General features: G+C 34.9%; 1 long non-coding RNA gene across 1 annotated transcript in view; it reads left to right on the plus strand.

Annotated features, from left to right (window-relative positions):
• The first annotated feature begins 200 nt into the window (after window positions 1-200).
• The window catches only part of LOC144366733 (uncharacterized), an 84,794-nt gene continuing 70,444 nt past the window's right edge, over window positions 201-14,550 (plus strand). The window contains exon 1 of the long non-coding RNA XR_013425841.1: window positions 201-387. This is a non-coding gene — a long non-coding RNA (uncharacterized LOC144366733). The remainder of the gene's footprint in view (window positions 388-14,550) is intronic.

Below are 14,550 nucleotides of genomic sequence, written 5' to 3' on the forward strand. Positions count from 1 at the left end.
ATGACCCATTTGTGAATTTCTGTAGTGTAAATAGCCCTACCATGGATGATTTCAAGCTACCATATTGATTGTCACTGGGGTACCTGAGATTGAATTCAGGAGTACTCAACCACTGAGCCACATCCTCAGCCCTATTTTGTATTTTATTTATTTTTTTAGCCACATCCCCAGCCCTATTTTGTATTTTATTTACAGGGTCTCACTGAGTTGCTTAGCACCATGCTTTTGCTGAGGCTGGCTTTGAATATAGAATTGAAATAAGACGCACACAATGGACTCAGGCTGAGAACTGATGTGAGCTGAACCCAACATACCCAATGTTGGCTATTTGGCACCTTTGCATAAGTTAGAAAACAACAGGCCTCTGGGAGAATACTACATGGAGAGGTGAGTAGTATGGGAAATGGATTTAAATTCCCACATTACTCTTTGGCCTAGCATGATATTGCAATATTTTAACCTATACAAGCACATGGGAGTTCTTTTCCTAGGGTCTATAAACCCTTAAGGGGCTCATGGATTGGATTTAGATCTGAAACCTCTGTTACAGACTTGAGCGTATAATCGGGGTGAGGGGCTTTGTCTGGGGACAGGGTTCATGACTTTTATCAGATTTTCAGAAGAAGCTTTAATTCAAAAAGTTAAATCCTTGAAAGTTCAAATCATATTGGTAGAGATCTGAGGATTTTAGCACTACTTTTAAATATAGTTGCAAAGGATATAAAAATAATAAGATCCAGTAAGGGTCCTGACTTTGCAGCTTTCCAGGAAGAAAGAGCATAATTTTGAAATAAGAGGCAAAATGGAATTTTGATAGGCCTAGGCATTTTTAATGCCTCATAGATACTTCTGATATTTATTTATATTCTATACAGTAATATAGTCAAAAGGCTACAGAATTTAGTATTCCTGCTTTACCACCTGCTAATCCCAATATCATGCATTCAGAAATTAGATTAATAGTCATTCCTTTTTGGCTTTTGTAAGTAACACAGCACAAGCATTTCAAGAATCATGAACTCCTGTTCTGTCTTTGCCCCAGGACTGGGCTTATATCCAACTTATGGTCATTTTGCACAATATATAGTATTTGGAGATGTTTCTTATGGGTATTGTTTGGGTGAAAGCCATGAGAAAGGAAGACACTGACCTTTGTTTTGGTTGTTGAGTCTGCACAAAACAGAGTTACAATCTGAGAGGATCATGTGGAAAGATTCTAAAAAATTCATTTCTGAAGTGGTTCATATATTTTGCTTAATTACTCAATGGTGAGGCTAACTAGGCAGGTCTCTTTATCACCATTCTATTGAGAATTAGAAACTGAGATTCAGAGGGTATGAGAGTATGCACAAAGGAATTAATAAATAGGCTCCAGACCCAACTCCTTATCAGTCTTATCCAGGGCTCTTTGTACTATTCTTATTGTTACACTGTGCTCATACTCCTAATAGTTCCAGGGGTTGAAGGTTCAATGAATGCTGGTTCATCAAGCCTGTGCTCAGGGTAAACCTCAGGACTGCCACAACATAGCTATTTTAATATTTCTGATGACATTTTTTGTTTTCAGTTTTCATTGGTGAATTATAGTTATGGTGGGATTTGATGTTATGTATTAGTATACACACACAACATAACAATATAATTTGTCCTGATGATATTTTGTTTTTTTGGGGGGGGTACTGGGGATTGAATTCAGGAGTACTCAACCACCGAGCCATATCCCCAGTCCTATTTTGTATTTTATTTAGAGATAGGGTCTCACTGAGTTGCTTAGCACCTTGCTTTTGCTGAGGCTGGCTTTGAATTTGTGATCCTCCTTTCTCAACCTCCTGAACTGCTAGGATTATTGGTGTGTGCCTGATGACATTTCTTTTTTTGTTGTTGTTGTTATTTTTAATTTTTTATATATTTTTTATTTATTCTAATTTGTTATATATGACAGCAGAATGTGATTCAATCCATATTATACATGTAGAGCACAATTTTTCATGTACACAAAGTAGAGTCACACCATTCATGTCTTCTTACATGTACTTAGTTAGGGTAATGATATCCATCTCATTCCACCATCTTTCCTACCCCCAAACCCCCCCTTCCTCTCCCTTCCCTTTACCCTATCTAAAGTTCATCTATTCCTCCCATGTTCCCCCCACATCTCCATTATAAATCAGCAAATTAATGGCATTTGCAGGTAAATAGATGGAGTTGGAGAATATGATGCTAAGTGAAGTAAGCCAATTCCAAAAAACAAATATCTGATGACATTTCTTAAGGCAGTATCTTTCATAAACAAGGGCTGTGGAACCTGGAGACAACCTGGCTTTGCCTTTACCTGGTTCTGTAACCTCTCTAAATCTCAGCATTCTGTTCTGTAAAATGGGTGTCATGGCACTTTCCTGAGGATTGCTATCAATATTAATGCACATATAATGGTTCAAAATGCATTCTACTATCATTAGAACAAATTAAAAAATAAAAATTATAAAAAAGGCCCAAGCAAACATTTATACTGAAAAGTAGAAAATACTGCTGAAAGAAATAAAGAAGATCTAAATAGTAAATTGTTGTATATTTTATATTCATATTCACTGAAATGTGGAAAAATATGGAAAAACTTCATATTTTAAAAATGTACATTTTTTGGAAATTTCCAAGTAAAATGAAAATAATATTTAAAAAAGTACATTTTAATATACATAAAGCACAAGTACCACATCTGAAAGATATATACTGAGGATTTATTTAATAATAACCATATTAATTCTTAATATTATAATCAATATTCTTATCAACTTACCACAATAAAAACAACACCACTCCCATCTAGAAGTTGAAGGTCAGAATTTATTGAAAAGTTTTATTTTGAACATCTGTACTAAGATGAATATAAAAGATTCTACATAGGGCCTCATGGCCCACAAGTGTTTATTTCTACTTTTTAAAGCACCAAAGCTGCATATCCCAAGGAGTCTAATATAAAAAGAAAATGGAATAAACCTGGCACCTACAACACTCAGCCATCTATGCTAAAATTTCTGATAGCTTATTTTCCTATTCTGTCCAAAAAACAGTGACTGATATCTCTGCTTGTATTTCTGGACTTTTCCTTTGTGCTTATATGGAGTTACATGATATTTGTTTCTAGATAATATGATCTGCAATCTCTCATTACAAACACCTTGATGCTAACCTCAGTGTTAGTCTAGTGTTATCTTTTTGCAGAAAATTTCTCTTCTGCTGAACAGATTCTTTCTGTTTTTGTGCCTGCTGCTTCTGTTGTGTGGTCTGTTTGCTGAATGCCTGGGCTACTGGAAAGAAGGCAGACTCTACTTCCTGGCATGAAACTGAGTGCACTTTACCATGGCCAAGTGACCATGCATCACCATGCTTGTATTTTAAGTTTCTGGATGTCTTCTTCCTTGACATCTTCTTAAGCCAGAGCAGGGAAGAGCAGTGTTTCAAATATCTGAGTTGCTAGGACAGATGGATGTATTCCTGGAAAGGAGGCCTTGAGAGCTGGCATAGGCAGGCTGAATCGGCAATCCTTTTTCCACTACTAAGCTTATAGTGGGGTTCAGTTGGCTTCAACCCCCCCTTTTTTTTCCTCTCTCCCTCCAAAAAAAATAGATAAAATTTAAAAAGCTGGTTCCAGTTGTGAAAAAGACTTGAATTCATTCCTCAAGAGCATTTTTCAAATTTCCCCATTGTGTTAGTGTTATAAAAGTGATGCTTATCTCATTTTCTTCCCCTCCATTTAGTTTCTCCTTTGTTCCTTACTGATCTCAATTTTCAAAACCAACTGCTTTCCTGTTTGCCTTCCTATCTACCTTCTTCCCTTCCACCCTCTCTTCATCTTTATTTTATAACTTTTACTTTAAGAACATGGATTTTGGTACAAAACAGCCTGGGTTTGAATTCAAACAGCTTTATTTACCAGCTATATATTATAGGGAAGGTTATGTAATGTTTCTGTGACTCAGTTTATTCATCTGTAAAATTTAGTTAATAATAAAAATTTATAATCTGATGATTGAGTGTGCTCTCACATAGTAAGTCACAAGTATTCATTATCTATTCATTTATACACTTATTTATTTTTTTATAATCCAGCACCATATCATATTGACTAGAGACATTTTACAATGGCTTTTCAAAGCAACAAGAAATTTAAATACAATATACTTTAAAATTTTTCTTTATATTTTCAAGCCTCATAAAGAAAAATACTAAAAATTTTAAAGAAAATGCATTTTTCCAGAATATACTTTGGTATTATCATTTCTAGGTGCAAGGAAGTACAATTATCCAATTCTAAATACTGTTGGCTTTGATTGCTTGCTCTGAATTAAAATGTATAGGTAACTAAATACAACTGTAGGTTTTCATTTGCAATCTGCTATATGTAGTTTCTGGGGTTTAGTTCCAGCTGTTCATTGTATATTTAGCTAAAATAATATTGCTATTTAAGAATAAGTGTTATGCCTATTTATAAAGGCACATTGTCTTAACTGACTGCACATATATGTTTTGTTTTATTTTGGGCTGTAAGTACTCAGACTCAAGTCCATTCTGCATGGCTACCTCAAGAACTTGTGTAAGCAAATAGAAGTAGATTTTCTCTTAGGTTTTTTCCAAAGACAAGTCCTTCATAAAACCTCACTTTTTAAAAGTGATTTTTTTGTGTGTGCATTTGTATACAATCATGTAGGTCCTCTTGGGGTTATTACCAGACAGTGGATTCCCACATGCAGGAGCTTTTAAAATATTGTTTGATGATATTTTTCTATCCTGAGCCTCTTAATTCATTAGTATTCTGCCTGTACAATGGAGATATTATGCCTATACTTCCTGCCTTACCAAAATTTGTTAAGCCATCAACAATCAGGTGTCTTTAAAAATTTTAAGGATATTTTTTCTAGAGGACACTTCCGAATGCTGTCTGTCACTATACGTAGATTTGTAGGTATGTCTGTTTTTGTTCATATGCTGGAAGAAATGCATATTTAGGTTCAAAACCAAATTATCAAGTGGAATATAAACAGAGCAGACATCAAAGTATATTTTAATACTTTGGCATTTTCACATGAGTTCTTGCCAATCAGCTTCCTTTTTATGGCTATAAGCTGATTTTCCTCCCCTGTTAAGAACAAATGCCCTTTATTTTAATCAGTTTCCACTTGCTGACAGCTTTCTTTTTATATGAATTTCAAGTGCACTATATTATGTGGAGTTTCTGTTTGCCAAACTGTGCCCACGTAAAATCATATTGGTCTTGTCAACTGATAGACATAACTTACAAAAAGAAATTCTGGTTTGGAAAGCTCAGAAGCTGAAAGTTGGCTATCAGTAAGATTCATTTGCTTCCAAATCTGAATTCTGTTTTTGATGAAAGAATTAAGGATACAGTTTCTGTTTAAATTTTTTTTGATGGGTATTAAAACATAACATACATGCCTTATTTACATTCTGTTCCAAAAAGCAAAATTCCCATTGCCATTTAGAAACTAAGAAAGGGGAAGAGGAAAAGTCTAGATAGTACTGGACATGGGTATTAAGTGGAATAATCAAACCACCTGGAGGACTATAGACATGGAAATGGGACAGGGGTTTTTCATTGCCATTTTACTGATTGAAATATGGACTGAGTCAGAAGTGATCTGAAACCATTAGCCTTCCACCCTTGGCCAAGGGCCTATCGAGAATAAAATAAGTATGAAATGGTCTTGTTCAGCTCCCTAGGACCACAGCCCGTTCAGATATTTCTCAACATTGTGCTTATCAACAATATCTGGAGATACAAACTTAAAACTATGTTCTGACCATTCTTTCAAATTATGAATGAACTATGTCAGGGTAAGCCTCATCTCTTACTTCTGTTGACAGCCATACAAATGACAAATCCCAATATCTATTTTGTCAATCTATTACCTATGATGAACCCATAAAATAAGCAGTGATGTACTTAGCAAAGCTGCTGACATTTTGTGAACTCGAATGACAGTTTGATCACAAATGGAGGGAAAAAGGAATAATAAAGTTCTCATTAATATACTAGATTTGGATAACAATTTCAGCAAGTGGAGACAAAGAGAAGAGAATCCGTCTATGTTGGCACTTCAGAGGGTTGGAGTGTTAAGTGGTTGTAAGAGTGAGGTACATTTTACATGCATGTATGCACCAGAGTTACTCATGTGTGATATCCACATATACACAAGTATACTATAAAAAGTAGAATACAGATGCTCTATGATAGGGATATAGTTACAAAAGTGAAATTATAATGAGGTTAATTCTACAAGCTATGAACAAAGGTTGCAACCTTTTATTATCTTCTATAAGGCTGTTGGAGATACACTGTTAGAACTATTGTTGTCTAAAATGGGATATGGAGGGCTGTTTGATACAAAGGAAGGTGCCCTGGGCTGGTTAGCAGGAGAATTTTCTTAGACTCAGGTGCACCACTCAGGAAACTTTGTGACAGAAAGAATCTTCTTAACATTTCTGGGCTTCTTTCACTGGTAGGCAAATTAGGAGGCTGGGTAGAATCTGGTCTCCTTTTCTAAAGTTCTGTACTTCCCAAATAATTGTTATGGTGGCTATGTGGGCAGGAATCTTGAACTGGGCTTTTATTGAAGTAGTATAATTTTTTATAATCTTTCTTTGTCTTACCTTTTCTTTTTTTTATAAAAGAAAAAATGAGGAAAGTGATAAAGAGAAAAAAGTGAGGACAGAGTGAGATAGGAGAAAAGTATGGGGCATCAGCCAGAGTGCCAAGCTGGCGTCCTCACCCCTGGCTAGCCTCTGCCTTACTGGGTGATTTGACAGCCAGAAAGGAGCACCCCTGGAGCAGGCGAGTGCTCTGCCACAGGCAGGGAGCAGCCCAGGGTTATAGCTTTACTTTATTGGGTTAAACAAAAGGAGATAATTAAAGGAACTATTAAAAATTCCCTCCAGAGCCTGTACTTTCTCTGCATACTGGCTTGGTTTATTAATTGATACAGATTTCTGGTTCAGTTCATTCTGTGCCTGTGGTTGAACAATGATCTGCATGGTCAGAGTGTGTGACTGCAGCAGGCCGGGGGCTCAGGTCTGTGCACAAGAAAGTCAGTCACAGTGCCGAAGACACTGATCCAGATATTCAGGGCACGAAGGAAGAGTGAAAAGGAGGAAGCCAATGTGTGTGATCCCGCTTAATGCCCCCCTCTTGTCCTTTGCCGTCTTCTTCATGTTCATGTTTTCCTGGTACATTTTATTTCCCCTTTTTCTTCTCCCCCATTCCCTTAAGTAGAGGTGACACAGATCAATACCTTTGATGGAAAGTAATAATCAGGCCTATTAAGTGACAAAGGTTTACTCTGTAACAGCTGTGCTGGCGGGAGAGGAGAGCTTGTCTGACTAATGAATCATGAAACAATCAGGCAGTAGCCATTTGTGTTTAGATCTGTAAATATGGTGTGGTTCAAGTGCCAGACCATTGCCGGCACTCCAGCTGGGGGCACAGATGGTCCGCATTCAGAGCAGCACGAGTGTGAAGAAAGGGTTTTTTCCCTTTCCGTGTCCCACACTGCACCTCTCTGAGGTGATCTGTAGGAGGAACTTTAGAGAAAGAAAGGAGACTTCTTTCAGAGGAAGAAGCCCTTCCACTGTGGATTTCAGTGTAGGTTAACGGGGACTGGAGACTCCTGACTGGTCCACCTGGGCGGGAAACATGTTAATAGAAAAATGTCACTATTTTTATTTCCATAAGAAGACTTGATGTGTGTGACTCCAAATGTCTGTTTGAGTTGGCATTACTAAATATATTCCTTTATACTTTTCCTTAAAATCACTATAGTAGAAACTCTGTTTTGTTCTTAAGCTATAAACTGAGCAAGTTGAGAGAAAATTGTGTGTTCCAAGATGATAAGCTCATATTTATATACAAAGCTAAAAATATTCTGCATAAAAAATACTAATCATGTGTGTTTGGATCTGTTTCTCTTAGTTCTTTAAGTAAGGATCTTCATCTTCAAGAGACAAGAACATCAAGAGCTAGTCATCCTGACCTACAAACAAATATGGTTTTGTCGCCTTAGCCAAGAAGGCTTTATTTATTTTATTTTTAATTAAAAATGGATGCTGAACTGCCACTTAAAAAATCAACTGTCATTAATATTGATTTAATTATTTTTCTATTAATTTATTTGAGGAACTCATTTTTAAGTTCCATGGTTCCTTTTGGTGCTCTAAAAGCTTTGTTACTTAGCAGTTGCTGTTGAGGTCCTTAGGGAACTTGCATTATGGCACCTTTTAAACTATGGCTAACACTTTCTTCATCTCACCTTTGTGCATGTAGTAAAAAATGTCCAGTAGAAAGAAAAATTTCTAAAAAAATTATAGTAATATTTAGGAAAAATGGATATTTGAGCATATTTTTTGGAATCTACATTTTCCTTTTGAATTTGACCTTTTTATGGGGGCGGGCACTTTCTCTTGTTTCTTTTTGTTTAAATAAATTATTAAGAGAACAAAGAAACTATTTTTTAGGGTTAGCTACAATTATGAAATAAATCCTATCAATGTTCAGTTGAAATGCTAAAATATAAGTCTGCTTTTGAAATTATATACATTTATGAAATTTATGAGAGTACTGAGTTATGATAAAATAGGTCCAAATAGTTCTGCCTAGCTGCTTGGGGCTGCCTGATTCTGTTTCTTAAGGATGATTAAGCATGAAGATGACTCATATTTGATCTAAAGTTTCTGGTAATTTCAGGTTATTTTTCAGTCAGGAAAAGAGTAGTGGAAAGGGCACAATGAAATTAGGGATTCAAGTGTGTGGAAATGGTTGCCTTTTGCTTCCTCTGTGCATTTCCTCCAGTGGAACAACTAAGATTTGGTGGTCAAGGGGCTGTTTGTGGCTCAGTGGTAGAGCACTTGCCTAGCATGTGTGAGGTACTGGGTTTGATCCCCAGCACCACATAAAAATAAACAAATAAAATAAAGATATTGTGTCCATCTACAAAATAAAAAAAAAGAAAGAAAGGATTTGGTTGTCAAGGTACCTTTGTGAAGGCAGGAACTCAATATCACTCCTAGAAAAGCAAAGCAAAAATAACTTAACAAAAGAGAAAATAACTGTATAAATAAATGCATAAATATCATTATGAGTCTATGTACTACCCAAAATTATATACTGTACACCTTGTGACAACATTGTCCTTATGCCATTCTCTTACCTTAAATGAATGCAGGTTTTTCTTTTCCAACATCCACTTATCCTCCTTGCTCTACCTTAATTATCCCTGTCATTGCATGATGCTCTGAAACCATCTTTCTCAAATGTAACATCTGATCAAGACTTTTACCTTGAATTGCCAGATTTCCTCAGCCCTGCAAATATTAGCACTGAGAAAGCATTATTGATGACATACTTGATCCATTTTTAGGCAGATCAGAAGGTGGTTATGTCCAGTTCATAGGTATTTTCCAAGTATGAGGGTAACTACTATTGGGCTCACTGACTTGAGATTCAGGTGTCAGACAAACCTCAATTACCTCCTCTCCCAGACCTTTGAACACTGGTAAGTTCTGTCCTCATTCCTTTATACTCATTGTGAACCTTCTCTAGCTGGTTTCCGCCAGTTCCACAACTTTGAATACTTTTTAAAACATCTTACCTCTCAAACTTGTATTTCTAGCCTGTACCTTTTCCTCCCTCTACTTTTGGACCATTTCTTTCATGAAGCAGAATAATTTTTCTGAAGTGAAAATAATATCACATCACTTGTTGTTTAAGGCATTCAGTCACTTTTCTTGTTACCAGGAAAAAAAATTCCAAGCTTATTATGTGGTACATAGGCCTTACATATTCTAGTTCTCACTATCTCTCTGGTGCTATTTCCCTCTGTCTTGTCTATAAAATCACTTCTATGATGACTTTGTTTTTGTGTATGGAACACCTCAAATTATTTCTGCCTCAGGAATTTTTTATCTCTCTACCTTTTCCTTGGGAAATTCTTCTGCTAAATCTCTCCATGGCTGGTTTCTTCTTATCATTCAGATATCAACTCAAATGTCACTTTTACCATATAATGGAAGTCAATCCAACTCTTCTCCTTATTTTTCTTTCTACATAGCTCTTAATCAATCTCAAGATTCTTTGTGTAAATATTTATTGCTAGCTACTTCTCCATAAAGTGTATTCCTTAAGAATACAATCTACTTGTCTTATTCCATACAATGGGATCCTGGAGTTCAGAATAATATCTAGCAATAGTAGGTCCTCGAGAAATATTATTTAACAGACTGATCTTCCCAAAATACTTTGACTTCTTTGCCATAGAGTTTATTATGAAGTATTTAACAAAATACTGCATTTCAGAAATAAAGCAATGGACATATAATTCCAAGATTTATTCAGATGGCAAACTGCTATAGAGGCATAGAAGGAAAAACAGATCTACTCTGTGGGTAGCCAAACATCAGTATAGGGAAAACTCTCAATTTGCTCAGGGGCTAAAGGATAAAAGTATGGGTGATCACTTGGGGTTGGGAGTTGGTGATAGTGAAAGGTGTTGGGTAAGCTGAATTCTCTTTTGCCCTTTCTATTTGGGGATACATTGAAGAATTTTTAAAAAAAAAAAATATATATATATTATTCTAGAGGTTGGAATCTATTCAGTATTATTTTTAAAATGCACTTTGTTTAGAAGTTAACCTTGACTACTTGATTTGAATTTTTACCTTGTGTTTAGTAAAATTCTTTAATTGTTGATATTCTTCTCCTTAACTTTTGTCTCTCACTTGTACTCACTTCTATTTTCTGGTTATTTGAAGCTTTCGGGAGGACAGGAAGGAAAGGGGAAGTACTTCAAAATGATATTGGCCAAATTATATTATTGTATTGTGTGCATGTATGAATATATAACCGCAAATCTCACCATTATGTATCATTACATAATTATGTGCATTACACATTACAATGCATCAATAAAATATGGAAAAAAGAAAATATCACTTAATATAGTAAAAATAACCAGAATTGAAGTCCTTGCATGAATGTTCACTATCCTTCTTTTCTTAGTTCAAACTGAGCCTCAATTTCCCATCTGTAAAATATGGAAAACTGCCTTTTTGAAAAATTTTATTTAAAAATTTTTTGGTTCTTTTCAGTTATATGACAATAGAATTTATTTTAACAATTATAAATGCATGAAATATAATTTGTTCTAATTTGGTCTTTAGTATTTCTTCTTCCCCTCCCTTCCTTCTACCTGCTGTTTCCTTTCCTCTACGCTACTGATCTTTTTGCTAGAATAGTTTTTTTAAATTAGTGTCTTGTGGATGTACATGATGATGATATTCACTGTGTTATATCAATATATGTACATAGGAATGTTAGGTCAGATTCATTTCACTGACTTTCCCTATTCAGTCTCTCTTCCCTTCCTTTCATTCCCCTTTGTCTACTCCACTGATCTTTCTTCTATTATTTATCTTTACCCTATTTCCTTATTTTGGATTAATTTATGCATATCAGAGAAACATTTAATCATTGACTTTTTTGGGCAGGCTTATTTCACTTGGCAAAACATGGAAAACTTCTAAGAGTATTACTTCCCCTCTAGTTGGGTGGTATTTGAATGGCAATGAGATATTTGGGATATGGTTCCAGGAAATTAATTTGGGCATACATTTCGTCTAGGTTTCACAGGATAAGGGTATGTGATTTTTAGTCACTTTCAGCATAGTTAAAATATTGCTGGGAGTCTTAGTATAGAAACATCTTTGATGATGTACTGATTCAATCTTTCACTCATTATGATATAAAGGAACCGAGCTAGAAGCTGTCATTGGAATTTGTGAGTATTGGAGAAGAAGATTTGAAATATACAAAGTGAGAAGCTATCCTGGCCTATCCTAAGTTTTGTGATATTTGCGATGTTTGTCAGCTTTGTGAATTATAATTTGTTTTGATTTCTTTTTTGACTTAAATATTGACTTTCATACCTAGTTTTTCTTCATAATTTAGGTATTCTTTTCCTTAAAGAGGCCCTTCCCAAATTGCATAAACTTTATGCCTCCAAAAACCTGGATCCAATCCCACAAGATAGTAAGAAATTTCTAAAACATTCAAATCATTTTAGGTTAAAACTTGGTTCCCTAAAATCAATCTTATGCATAGAGAAAATGAAGTCATAAAGACCCCCCTACACTCTAACTGCATAGATTTTGTACTCTTATAAGAGGTAGTCCTAGGTTTTTCTAAAAGCATTATTCTAGAATTTTGAAAAGTGGCAAAATGACAGAGAAGGTTCTCTCTGTGTGGCTCCAGGGCAAAAGCAAGAGGATGCAAGACAAGACCTGAAATTCACAGAGCTGTTCATCACAACCATCTTCCCTACCTATTGAACTCCCAACTTCCCTTTCCTACTTAATTATTAAGACACTTATCACCTTGTTTTATTAAGTGTCTCGGTGTCTAGTGTCTATTTCCCTTAACCAAATCTAATTCAATGCTAACAGTGATCTTTTACCTATTTTATTCACTGCTATATATTCAGTGCTTAGAAAAAAAATGCCTGGCATATAGTTATATGTTCAAAAATATTTTATTGAATTAATGAATGCTGTATTAGTAGATGGAGTAAGGTGAGATGCTATTTCATTTTCTTTTAATGAACACCATTTCTTTACTCTTACTTGCATAGGTTAAATCAAGGTTCAGATTACAAGGCATATATTCCTTATTTCTCACATTGAAATAAGATTTAAAACTAATTTTTTTTTCATTTATATCTCTGTAGTCCATCTTCTCACTTCACTATTTATTAGGAAGTTTAAAAGTGTATTTGGGTGAATATTCAAGGTGAGCATTAATGTGTCTCTTCAGATTTTTCTCCTTGTTTCTTTAAGACTTATTTTACTCTGCTATGTTTTTATCATAAAAGAATATATTATCCTAATTAGAACTGAAAAATCTTAGAAGTATATAACAGAGCTCCCTTCCTCTAACTCTTCTATTGTAAAAGTGATCACTATTAGGAAGTTGTCTTATAGCTGTCTTAGATTTCTTCCTACTTATAAACTATGAGCTATTTTGCATTCATATTGAACAGAGAAGGGAATTGTTTTTGGGAAACACAAAAAGTCAATAAAAGACATGGCACTTGACCCTAAGAAATTTAAAACTTAGATATAGAGGTAGAACAAATACATGAAAAAGACACACTTTTAAGAAATACACAGGCAATTACTAATTAATTTCATGAAATAAAGGAATGTAAGTACTAGAGAACAAAGAACAATCAAGATAATGTGGCTAAATGAGATGAATCAAGGAAGTTTACCTCTAGGTTCCATTCGATGACAAAATGAAATAAACCAAATTATCTGTTTATAGTGTTTTTTCCCCAGTTTAAAAAAAATGTTTACTTTTATATTCTTCTCATATAATTTAAAAATAGGTTATTCCTCTTTAGAGAAGTGACCACAATTGCTGTAAGCTGTGAAATACCTGAAATAACTGCATTACCGTGGATACAGATGGATACTGATATGAGTATGTGTGGGAAAGGTAAATAAAATTCTATTTCTATGTAACTAAGAAAGAAAAAAGGAATCCTTTTGGGTGGCATGGATAAGGATTTTCTTGCATGTAGATTATAATTTAAAACTGACTTCTGAATTTGTCAAAGCCTTTTGACCTTTATTCAGAGCACTCTGAGAGGGCTTATGCCAGCAAGTCACAATACTGTATTTATCAGCAGCCACCTGCAGAGCTTTAGTGTTCAGCTGCTACTTTTTTTCCTGATCCATTGGCACTTTTATCTAAAATGGCTTAGTCAGTGCAATAGCATTGACTAAGAAAGCTGAAGGGTATAGTTTCCCTAAAACCATTATTTTATTAGGACAAAAGAGTAAGATTTTGTTAATCAATCTTAAGAAGTACAGATATTGAACATGTTAACAAGACTAGTGTTCTTCCTAAACACCAAATTACACACCACCTCACTGGATCTATTGAGTCATTTTGTCATGCAAAATAAAAGGAAATAAAGAAGCCCAAACTGCTGCTTCTAGCCGGTGCCATCAATAATGCCCACATGGGCAATCATTCTCTGATTTAAGACCTGTTTCCTTCATGCATCTACTTAAAGCTCTTTGCATGAAGGAAAACATCCACCCCAATAGAATGTTAGATTAAGGAAGACTCATTCTCATTCTGCTTTTCTATTCCTTATACAGCCAATTTCCTTTGGCTCTCTTGTCTCATAGCATTTATTCTCTTGATTGTAGTATTGAATTGGTGATGTACATTTTTACTCCTACACTCTGTATTTACATATAGTAGGCGCTTTGTTCTAATTTTTACATAGGAAAATTTTTGCTTTTTGAAGACATCTTCTTAGAAAGATCAAATAGGGTTGAACACAGCTGGCTTTTGAAAATTGAGTTTCTACTGAAAGTTTCCTGCTATTATCTTGACAATCTTATTATTATCAAAGCATTTTAATATTAGGTATGACAATGAACACTCACTGCAGGGAAGAAAGAAGAAGGACCATA

The sequence above is a fragment of the Ictidomys tridecemlineatus genome, chromosome 9 (genome assembly GCF_052094955.1).
Source record: "Ictidomys tridecemlineatus isolate mIctTri1 chromosome 9, mIctTri1.hap1, whole genome shotgun sequence".
NCBI lineage: Eukaryota > Metazoa > Chordata > Mammalia > Rodentia > Sciuridae > Ictidomys > Ictidomys tridecemlineatus.